Source organism: Fukomys damarensis, unplaced genomic scaffold (assembly GCF_012274545.1).
Source record: "Fukomys damarensis isolate Sample0158 unplaced genomic scaffold, DMR_v1.0_HiC HiC_scaffold_29, whole genome shotgun sequence".
Taxonomy (NCBI): Eukaryota; Metazoa; Chordata; class Mammalia; order Rodentia; family Bathyergidae; genus Fukomys; species Fukomys damarensis.
The window spans coordinates 21,582,737-21,595,289 of NW_022900941.1; the positions used below are offsets into that span (position 1 = coordinate 21,582,737).

A 12,553-nucleotide genomic window follows, 5' to 3' on the forward strand; every position below is an offset into this window, starting at 1 on the left:
AGTACGCAAGATCCTAATGGGATAATTAATAGTGTGAAATAGGAAGAAAAGGGATAAAGGTGTAGGGAAAGTGGGAAGGGTAGGGGAAAGGGAATAAGGGAAAAGAAAAAAAATATGAGAAAATGAAAAAAAATGGAAATAAAGTGTTTGTAAATGGTAAAGGGAGGAGTAGGTGAAGGGAGGGCAGGGGTAAGGGGAAAAATTGAGAACCAAGACCTGTCATGTGAAGGTACAAGATCCCAGTAGTAAATGTAACTGTACTGTATACCTAGATTGTACCAATAAATGCCATAAAAAGAAAAAAAATGTCTGTTTCCTAAATGAAAGGATATAAAATCCAGAGAGTACCAAGAAAGTAAATAAATACTTACATTGTTAAAATTTTTTCCTTTATTATATATGAAAATTGTATATATACAAAGAATGCCATAAGATGGCAAGTTAGAAAGTCTCACCCTAAGTAGTTACTCACACTCTACATCAATATAATGCATAGGATATAAGTAAGCATAACCTATGTTACTATGTAAAAACTGGGTAAGAGAGCACAACAATGGGATATGATATCAAACACTTAGAAATATGAAAATATATAAAAAAGTAAATAAAAATTGCAACATATGCCCTAGCCATTGCAATCATTTAAAAACTACTTTAATCTATTTCATCAAAGTATAGCTTCTTTTTAAAATTCCAGGGAAACTAAAGATATGGTATCTTACAACCCTGAGATTTCCCTCATTTTCTATCAAAAAGAATGAAAAATTTTTGAGTTAGTCGATGAATCTATCTTCCATATTGATGAGCTCAATCTTATCTTGTATTTTAGTTTGTAAACTTTTAACGGGTTGTTTAAATTAACAAGGTGTAATTTCTAACACAGTTAGAAGGTAATGTAACATAGTTAAATAAAAATACATTTTAGTATATTATAGCAACCGTGCCTAAAGAAATAATCGCTATCTTATTTTTCTTTAAATTCTCCAAAGGTTTGTGATGGTAGAAAGATATTTTCATTATATAAAAATTGGGGAAATAAAAACAAAGAATTGCAGTACTATTATCTTGTCCTAAAAAGGATTATTACCCACATTTTAGTAAAATTTACCTTAGATATTTTTATGTATTACTGTTCGGTTTTAGTTTTGGTTTGATTTGTGTTTTTAGCGAGGGATTTCACTATGGTGTTGAGATTGATCTTGAGTTCCCAGGATCAAAGGGTTCTCCGATCTCTACCTACCAAGAGAGGGACAGCAGTTGCACATCCCTGTGCACAACTATTAGCCTGTGCAGATTTCTAAAGAAATAGATATCTTTTGCTCAGAAACTATTTAGATCATAGTATTCCAGAACAGGACCATGTCTAGATAAATTTACTGATGAATTCTACCACACACTTAAGGAAGAAATTACATCAATTTTCACCACTCTGTTTCAGATATAAGCAAAGAAAATACTTCTAAACTCATATGACGCCAATTTCATCATAATACTTATACCACAAAAACACAAAGTAACACTACAGTTCAATTTTCATGATCATAATAGTAAAATATTGTGTTTTAATCTGTTTTCTGTTACATAACAAAATACTTGAGGATAGCTAGATTGTAGAGAAAAGAGCTTTATTAACTCACCATTTTGAAATTCAAAAGCATGGCATGGGTACCGGTACTGACTTCTAACATCTAACACCAAATGGTACTGTGGAGGAGTAACATGAGTCCCTATTCTGTACTAGAGTGAAAACAAAACAATACAGCCATTTTGGAAGACAATCTGCAGGCTTCAAAACAAGGTCAAACGTACTCATAAAATATAACTCAGCAATCATGTTCCCAAAGGAGTTGAAATTTTGCATTTTAATTTTAGGTTTAAAATTGAAACTGTTTGCTTGAGTTTTATATGGTGCAAGTCATGAAACACATTTCATTATTTCTTGCTGCATATGAATGTATAACTGTTTCACCATTTGTTGAAAAGTCTATTCCTTTTTTCCCTGAATTGTTTAGCATATTTACTAAGAAGCAATTGACCAGTTGTACATGAATTTATTTATTACCAACTAATTTATTCTGTTGGTCTATTTTTTAATCGCATAATGCTGTATTATCTATATTGTTAATTTAATATAACCAATATTTAAAGACTTTGTAATTTATATTTTTCCTTCTTTTCAATTGGTTTTGGCTATTATAATTTAACACTCTTTATGAATTTAACACATTTATGAATTTCTACAATAATGGTTGCTGTGATTTTTTTACTTGAGATTATAGTAGTTTGAATTTATGGACTATTTTTGTGAGAACTGACTTCTTTTTTTTTTTTTTTTTTCGAGACAGGGTCTCACTATGTAGTTGAGACTGATATGAAACTCACTATGTAGCTCAGGCTGGTCTAGAACTCACAGCGATCCTCCTGCCTCAGCCTCCCGAGCGCTGGGATTATAGGTGTGCGCCACCATGCCTAGCGAGAACTGACATCTTAACAATATTCTAGCTTCTGGTCCAGGAACATGAGATAACTAATCATTTTTATTTTTCAGTCTCAAACATAGTTTATTCATTTTTACCTAAATATGTAAGTTATACATGTACAACTTACTGCAATGTACCTTCAAGTGACTTTATGCCATTTTGTATATAAACTGTAGGGAGCATCTGCTTATGTTTCTCCTGAAGCTGTTATGTCAACCTTATATAGTTTTCTTCTGCATATGTCATAAATCTCACAATATATACTTAAAAGTTCATTCAGACTTTCAATTATTTGTAAAGACAAATAACAAAAACAAGACTTTCTTTCATATGTATTTATATGCTTATATCTTCTAGTGCTAAAAAATAATTTTTGTAGATTCACATTTCTATCTGGTGTTAATTTCTAAGGGATTTTTTTGGTAATTTTGTGTTTGTTTTGAAACACCACTGGTGATTAATAATTAAAGCTGTATATTTATTTACTTTTGGTTTTTTGAAAGATGATTTCATTGAGTATAGAATTTTAGGTCGTACATGACTTTCTCCCTCCTGTTCTTTAAAGGTATTGTCCCATTCTTTGCTTGGTTACATTTCTCCCAAAAGAAACATACGTATCATTTATCAATATCTTCACTATATTTAATGGGTCTTTGGGGGCCAGCTGCTTTTAAAATTCGCTTTTTTTACCAGTTTTAAGAAATTGGAGTGCAATGTGTATTCTTATAGTCCCATTTTTCTTAGATGTGAAAATTCTACTGATAGATTTTGGGAAAATATTTTATCATTTTTTTTTCTTATTTTTTCCATCTGCCTGTCCTTCTCCAATTGTGTACACCAGTTAAACAGATGTTTTTCTGCTCAAATTTATTCCACTGTCCATTGATGCACTTGCCATTTTTAAAGGTTTTCTTCCTTGTGATTCTTCTTGAATATGTTTCATTAATATTTCATGGTCAGTGATCTTTTTTCTATATTAACTAATTTCCCCTGCTCTTATCCATTGCATTTTACATTTTAAATGTTGCAATTTTAAGCTTTGAAATTTCAATTTGAGTATTTTAAAATGTCTCCTCTTGTTTATGCTTGCTATGTTCATTTGTTTCTCTTATTTTTGAATATATGAAATAATCGTGTAATAGCTGTTTTACTGTTCTGGTCTACTGATGTTTTTTCTCTCAAATGTAAGACACAGCTGGTTTTTAAATTGAGTTCTGGTGATTATGAATTTTACCATTGGGGTAATGCATACATTTTTTTTCTATATTTTAAAATTTAATTCTGAGACATTTATCTTACTTGGAAATAATTTATGCTTTCAAGTTTTGCTTCATTTCTTTCGGTGGAATGAAAGCTGTTCTACCTTATGACTAATTTTTCCTTTCCCTTATGAGTCAAAATTCTATTGTGTATTTTACTTAGTACCCATAAATTGATACATTTCCTGCTTTGATTATTGGAAAACTGTAAATAACTTTGGCTGTATTTGAAATTCTCCCTTTAATCCTTTTATGAGTTTTGTTGTTGTTGCTGTCATTGTTGGCTCATACTTTGATCAATACATATTTGAGAACTTCAGTGAGCAAATCAGAATCATCCAGAGCTTTCTCTTGGCAACTCTTATGCTATTAATTTTTGTCCTTTGAACTCTTCAAAATTTCAATTCTGCAAACTCCCTCCTCCACTGCTTTTACTCCAGAGACTGTTGAATTTCTCCCATGCTCTTTCTCTGCAGAGAAAGCTTGACATTCACTACAGGCAAAAAGTTGGGCAGCGAGAGGGCTTATTTCATTCCTTGTCAGTTGAGTGTCACTGTTCTTTATTGTCCGATGTCCATGTCATGACACTGTTTCACACATCTGCCTGGAATTTTTAAGATTTTATTGCTACTGTTGCCATTATTGTTTTTCCAGTTGTATGGTAAATCCAGCCTTCTTTTGCTATATTGGTTGACAATAGATGTTTTAACTTTTTAACTTTAAAATGTTAAAAATTATAATTCATAAGATATATTTGATAATTCATAAATTTACAGTACTAGTGGATCCAATTCAATCTATTTCCCAGCGTTATTTTGAGGCAACTGCATTGAAGAGAGCTGGTTTTGTTTGCTTTCCTTCTGTGAGATTCCCCAGTATTTGAACATGTAAAACATTATTTAATTAATTTCAGAAAAGCTCTAAAAATAGTTAAGAAACTTATATTTACCCTCACCAGATTTCCCTAAGTATTAACATTATCACTTTACTATGTTCTTTTTCTCTCTGTGTACTCACACACACACACAGACACACACACACACACACCTGATATCAACAATTTTAAAAAGAATAAGTTTGTATTGGTTCACAGATTTTAGGAGATTCAGTCCTATTTGTCTGGGGTAGGATGTGCAGTGTGGACGGGCCTGTCAAAGGGCAGCTGCTCATCCCACAGCAGCCAGGGAACAGAGGACCAAGGTAAAATTTGGGGGAGAGACACACTTCCAGGTCATGATCCCAGGGATTCATTTTCAACCAGGCCTTCCCTTCTGATAGCACATTGAGCTCCTAAATCATCACTGGATAATTCCACTGACCAGTAGGGTGCTGTTATGATCCAACCATCTTCCAAATGCATAAACTGAGCGGGAACATTTGAGACCCAAACAGTAGCAGCAGATAACGATGGGTAGATAAGGTAGATAGACAGATAGATAACACATTAGATATTATATACAGTTGATATATTGATGATACATATTATTAATTCAAATCTCACCTCTTTCTAATTTTGGCCAATGACTACACACACTTTCCCTCAAAAGTGTTATCTAAAGCAGAGAAGAAAATTTCTTATTATTTTACTTTTATTTTAGAATGTGTTTTACTGGTATTATTTTTCCTAGGCCACTTTTGCAGTGAAGACGTAGTAGTTTAAGAATTAGAAATTTCTTTGAGGACCTCAATTCTCTTGGTTCCCAACTATTTTTCTTTTTTCCAAAAGGATTAATGCCCATAGTTTTGAGTTCCCGTATCAGTGCTTTTCATTAGAACAGATAGGAACTGAAATCTTGCTTATGACTTTGGTTTCAGTTGTTTTGTACTTTAGCTCCTTGAGACATCTGTGATAGATCTAAAGATATTGTTGTCAGATAAAGCTGAACTTTTCTAGATGTTTGAGAATGCAGTTTTTCTGAAAAATCAAAGCCCCGTATTGCTAGGGCATATAAATAAGTCTTAAAGATAGTACTTAGAATTATTCCTTCTAATATAATTTTAATTATTATTATTTTTTGGTGGGGGGTACCAGGGAACAAACTCAGGCCCTTGTCCCTTTGAGGAAGGCGGAGGAACCACCGAGCCGAATCCGAAGTCCCTAATTTTAATTATTTATATTATGAGTGGAAAACAAAAATTAGCTGGAATTTATTGTGTTTGTCTCAGACTGTTCTGTATAGGTTACTGATAAAATCAATATAAATAATGAAAAATACTTTAGTTTTTACTAAATTAGCTTAATTTAATAAATTTACTGAATTAGCTTAATTTAATTAAATCAACTAATTGAGTCTTGCCTCTGATATCTCGGTCCGATAGATGTTTGTTTTTTTTGTTTCAACACTCAAATAAATTATTTTATTTTTAAATGGTGCTTGAAATAATGTCATCTTCAGACCAAAAAAAAAAAAAAGTCTGGTTAAACAGAAACATAATTATGTGGGATACTGGATACTAGCTTTGCAACTGAGAAGCGAGTTATTCAGAATAACACTGCTTATACTAGAAAGTGATTTTCTTTTAAAGAAAGTAAGTTTGGCAGTGTCACATCTGAACTACCTACCCGTTGAACCTGACATGATTTGACATTATAATTGTTTATCACATACACTCCTGTAGTGATTGTTTATATTGAGCGAGCAAATTTATCATAATACTTCGGTTTCCCATGTGGCTTCCTATGAGTGAATGTATTGATCAAGAAAACTATAAATTTGTTGGACATGGTGGTGTCTTCCTGTAATTCAGCACTCAGGAGACAGCAGAGGGGAGCCCTGTGCATTTGACATCAGACTGGACCACACAGTGAACTTAAGGCCACCCTGAACTACAGAGTGAGAACCCTGCCCTCTCTCCACACATCCCCCCAAAGGAAAATGTAAATGTTTTTTCTTAGCAATTACATTTCTTTTTGTAAGTTACAAAGTTAGAAGTTTAATTTTGTATCCATGTTATGAGTTTGGCTAGTGTAAGAAGATCTGTGAAAGATGGAAAAATTGTGAAACATGAAATAGTATGAACAGACATTGGGAAGCGATACACATCACTGACAAGCCTGCCACTTCCTAGGTGAGTTTTGGGTTTTGGATATAAAAGCAAGCATTTATCTCATCCACTTTTCATTCAATATTACAACCATTCAATCATCTACCTGTCTACTTAGTCTTTCATTCACTGAATAAACAATTAAGTATCTCCTTTATATTTATCTCTGTGCTTTTGGGGGTGGTAAGAGACAAATCACTATCCTCCTACAACTATTCTTTAAAGGGCACAGGGATAAAGAAACATATAAACATAGTCATACATTATAAGTATAAAAATGGAAAAATGTGTTTTGTTCAGAGGAGTCACTTAGAAGAGAATGATCCCTTATACTTCTCTTACGCCTGTGATATGAAAAACACATGAGACTTTTGGGCACAGTATCCCTAACTCAGCATCATCACTTCTTCACTTTGCCAAGACCCCTTATAGTTACACGAGTGTATTTTTAAAGCAAACAAATAGGTGAATAAGTAAATTTGAATGAATTCACATAAACAAAGTAAAAAAGCCATAGCACATTAATAATGATGTTTAAAATACTTCATTTAAAAACATATTAAATATCTGTTTAAAATTAAAAGCTGTGATCACAATATACAATGAATGTGTAAATTTTTATAAATCATTAGAGTAAAAGATGTTGATTCCTCTCAAAATACTTCTTCTTCCAAAAAACAACAACAACAAAATAACATCGCCCATTATTCTCACTTTCTGAAGTAGGTCTGGAAGTCGTCTTTCATAAGAGTATTACAAGTGTATCAAAGAAATACAGACTCGTACGAACACTATGGTGTGTTCCCATCTACTTATACACAGATATGTCAACATGTAACTTACAGCCCTTCCCCGAGGTCAAAATGTGCATGAAAGGGAAAGGATTTGAACTGATTCAAGACAGTAAGGTGAGCATAATGGTGTAGTTAAAGACATGAAAAAGAACTTCCAGAACTCCGTCGGAAAATACAAGATCAATAGCATATGTGTGTTAGAACTGAGGGGGAACATATTGAGGGAGGTTAATAGCAATGTGCCTTTAACTGAAATAATTCTTTTAAATTTTATCATTTCACTGTATTTATACCTCATATTAATCTTTAAAACATATTTATTCTATAGACATCTATATATTTTCTATGTATGTGTATGTCTAGCAATGTATCTACTAAGATAATTTGTTTATTTTTGTTTATTTATTTATTTATTTTGGTACCAGGGATCGAACTCGGGTCATTGTGCTTGCAAGGCAGGCACCAGAACCACTGAGCTAAATGCCCGGTGATAGTTTATTTTTTAAAACAGGGCGAAATATTATTTATTTTCCGTGGAGACTAAATTTGTGCTAAAAACTTATGGAATGAAACCAAGGGGACCTAGAAACTTAACAAGCTGGCTTGTTATGAGCTCACACTTTGCATTTCCACAAATTAAAGAATCTAAAATTACTGACTAACAATTTAGATGTCACTTTATACATTTTCAAATTTATTTCATTAAAAATTAATTATCTGTGGGGCTGGGAATTTAATTAGTGGTGCTGCACCTGTTCACAAGCTCAGGGTCCTGAATATGATCCCTGGTTCCACAAAAAAATTAATTATCTTTGTAAATCTTTGTCCAGGCAGTAAAAATTTTGAAGGCTTTTTTTTTTTACTTGAGAACATAGATGTTTTCATAATATGATAGAAATATGCCCTACTAGTGATATAATTTTCATTCCAGTGGCTGACACTGAACAATTAAATCGTATCTGTTTATTATAAAATGTTTTAGCAAAGTAACACAAAAGCTATGGGCATTTTTCACCTAGTTTACTAAGGCATACAGGACAAAAATTAGCACATGACAACTATATTCATTCAAACCAAAAAAAAAAATCAAAGATTTTAACTTCATTCATACAAATATTTCCTACATATAAGGAATTGTGCTAGATTCTTAACGAAATATGTAATTTAGGCTATTTTTACATATTGAATCAGATATGATGATTCTTAAAAGAAAATGACAGAAGTGAGGTGTGAGACCAAGGGTTACTGAAGAAAAAGGGCCTAGTCATTCTTGAGATAAAATAATCTTGGGGCAAGCAGCCTTGCTTGATTTGGAGTTTGATTCCAGATAGGAATCTATCAACTGAAAGAGGGTTGCAGTTGAGGGTTGTAGAAGGAAGGGGAAGAAGAAAAATGAGAAAAGAAGGAAGCATTGGAAATAAAGCTTTTGTAAATAAAGAATAGAAGAGGGGTTGAAGGGAGGGGAGGAACATAGCAAATAAAAGAATCAAGATAGATCATGCACAGGTACAAATTCCCAAAGATGAATGTGGTCATTATGTAGACCTAAAATATACCAATAAGTTCATTATAAAAAGCGAGTTGTCAACAAATATTGGCAGAAGATTGAAATTGAAAAGCACATCTGGGGAAAAACATACAATTTTGTATCTTGGAGCATAGATTTATGACAAGGGATAGAGGGCAATTTGGAATATAGTTAGGATTTGATTCTGTAGGGTCACGTGAGTCATGCTATTGATTGCTTTTATTTTGTGAGAGATATTTTTAAGGTGTTTCTGACAACCAGGTACAGAACTGGATGGAACGCAGGTCTCCTAATTAAATGTCCAGATTTATTGGGAGAGTACAATTCACTGTACCTCAGGAAGGTTGTTGAAAATGTCAGGGCTTGACACTGGTAGCTCCTTACCTCCATTCTCTGTCAGTAGTTTTTATCTTTCACCTTCATTACTGTAGATTTTTTGGGTTCCTTGTCTTTCAAATAAGTATTTGTCATATATTTTGTTATGAGGAATAGCATCAGTTTTTATATGGCTTCTTTTATTCTGGATCTGATTGAAAATAAAGTGAATTATGGTGAATATCTATGTCACAAACTCAGCATGGAAGACCAGATCCTGAAAAACTGAGCATTGGCAGAGGACCAAGACTGAAACAGAAGGACCTGCTAAAGGTCTTATGACTGAGTCAAGGTTTTTGGCTTTTCTATGAAAGAAAATTAACACTTGGGCTTTAAATGAAAAATTCCCCATCTTCATGCAAAATGCAGCAACATTAATTACAATGGTAAAGTCTATTCATACCTTATTTCAGAAGGAGGTGAGTTATTTTTCATTCTGGATGTGCTGATTGTTATTCAATAACCTCTGTGGATTTTGCCCTTAACTACATTTATCAACTAGGAGAGTTGCTCAGAAAATACGTTTATTAGGTTAATTGTCAGTGCATTATGCAGAATGCAGAAAATGTTGGTGGCTGCATATTATACTGTCATGGGAGGGAATATTTCAAAAAGCTCAGCCCTGATCATTTGTGACATGTTGTTTCCTTAATTAGGAATGGATGTTTTCCTACATGTGCCCCCACACAAAACACATGCCAAGAGTTAGTCTTTTCAACTCCCAATTCTATTAACGACCAAAAAAAAAAAAATCAAGATCAATTTGTTGAGTAGATAAAACTTAATAATTACAAACTTATTTTTGTAAGGAGGTTTTCTACCAAAATGAATAGATTTGAGTTTCATAAGAAAATGTATATATACATATTTCTGATATGTGTATATATGTAATTAGGTGGAAAATTGTATCAAAGGTATTGACAAGTCATTGAATTCATTGGGTACAGGTTTCAGTTTTTCCCCTGACATTTAAATGAAAGATTTTCTTTAATTGTATTTGGGGTTCATTAGTGAGAGATCGTTATCTAGCTACTATCTGAAATTCATGAACTGAATAATTTTCATCATATCTTGTAAAGAAAAGTGAAGAACAGTGGAGTCTGAGCAGAAATATATGTACAAATAACAGTTTCCTTTGTCTGAACAACATTTTATGCCAACAGAACTCCTCTTTGTTAAGCTGAAGATATTGGATTACTTAAAGTCTGTTAGATTATTGAAGATACCTCTCTATAAGCAATAAATGGCCTTTTTAACTTGAATTTAAGTGTGAAAATTTCATACTGAGGGAGGAAAGAGGGGTTCTTTTTGACATTTTTACAGTCCAGAGAATACTTGAAGAATATCTTGGCAGCTGTGGCCCAAGGTGCCCTAGACAAAATGAGCCTCTCTTCTTTGACCTTGTCTGATATCACTGTTGCCCAGCTTGCTAAATTTCTGCCATACCAATCATCTTTCTGTTCCTCAGACATTCCCAGCTCGTTTTTTTTACCATAGGCTGTTTATTACCATTTCTTCTACCTGAATAATCTAATTTATTTATAATCTTCTACATGAATAACCTCATTTATTCAAGTCTTGAATAGCTAATTCCTTGCTTCTCATTTGGGGCACCATCAGATGTTTTCTCAGGGTGTGGGGGTGTTTTCAGATAGTCTAATCGACAAATTCTAACTGTATATTGTTAGTCTCTCTATTTCTTCATTGTCTAACAACTTAGACTTCTTAGAAATATCTAGTTAAATTTCTGTTTACTTCATTCTTGTCTCTCCCCTCTCAAAATATCAGGAATATAGAATCACTAATTTGCACTAGTTAAAATGATTGTAGTTTAAAATATTTGAGTTGAAGAAAGAATAAAGTGGAATGCTTTGTATGTGAAGATTTCCGTGAAATATTAAATGAATTTCACTCTCAAATTACGGGGAACAAACTCAAAGACCCTCAGAGGTCAGGAAAATATGTGTGTGAAACTTTCTGTTTTCTGCTCTCTGATGATTTGTAGGAATTAAAAGGATTAATGCAAAAGGCAACACAATGCCAAACATCTGTCTCATCTAAACTGTGCCTTAATAAACTCTTATTTTGATTAATTGGGACCCAGAATGCCAGATTTTACACATAACACGTTACATTAATGATGTTTACTATATAATTTTTTCTTTTATCTTTAAGTTTTTGGTAAAAAAGTCATTTACATGCTGAGAGTCTTTTTTAAAAATTCTCACCTTTGAAAGTAAATATGACAATAACAGAAGGTCAAAAAGTCCTAGAAAAGCTGCCCCTCCCAGGGTCATGATGGGCCTCAAGATGGCATCTGCCAGCAGGGTCTTCCAGGTGGTCAAGTGACACACAGCATTAATAAGCTTCTCCAACAGAAGAGAGAATCCTAAACCCAGTGTATATCAGAAGCTTTGAGATCAGCAGGGGTCCCATGTCACTCTTCTGTGATTTAGCAGCATTCTAAGGGAAGTAAATTGCCAGAGTTGCTGATGCATCTCGGTCCACCAGACACTGCAGAAATACTAAAAATGCTTCCTCGGAAGTACAGAAGGAAACTTATATCTCAAGAGGAAATGGAATTTATCCAATGGAGGTCCAGAATAATGATCGTGGCTGCTATTTGTCATCAAACAAAAGAATTATCTCTACCATAAAGGACTTACAAAATTACATATGAAAAGTTGTATATTAAACAACCTTAATAAATCTTCGGCAAAAAAAAGAGAAATATAGAAAATTTAGATGGATACTTGCATTTTCTAATTTATGTTTTTTGGTCAGCTTCTCCACAACCTTACCTAAATTTTATATACTTTATATTTATTAAAGTATACTTTTGAAAACAAAGTCCTAGCTGTGTGGATAGTATATCACCCAAAATAATGTATTCATAACATGATAGTCCCTTCCAAATTCAGTTATGACAGAAGCCTAAATATAACAGCAATTTAAAAGAAGTATGCATTTATTTTGTCTTATAATGAAATACGGTACATATTCACTTCAATTTGTTTACCTTTGTGGCTGAGGGATTTTACTTACTGGTCCCCACTTACTGCTTTAGCTCAA

The 12,553-nt window shown here is 33.0% G+C and overlaps 1 pseudogene; it reads left to right on the forward strand.

Moving 5' to 3' along the window:
* The first annotated feature begins 11,779 nt into the window (after positions 1 to 11,779).
* LOC104864840 lies at positions 11,780 to 12,088 on the forward strand (annotated as a pseudogene).
* The last annotated feature ends 465 nt before the right edge of the window (positions 12,089 to 12,553 follow it).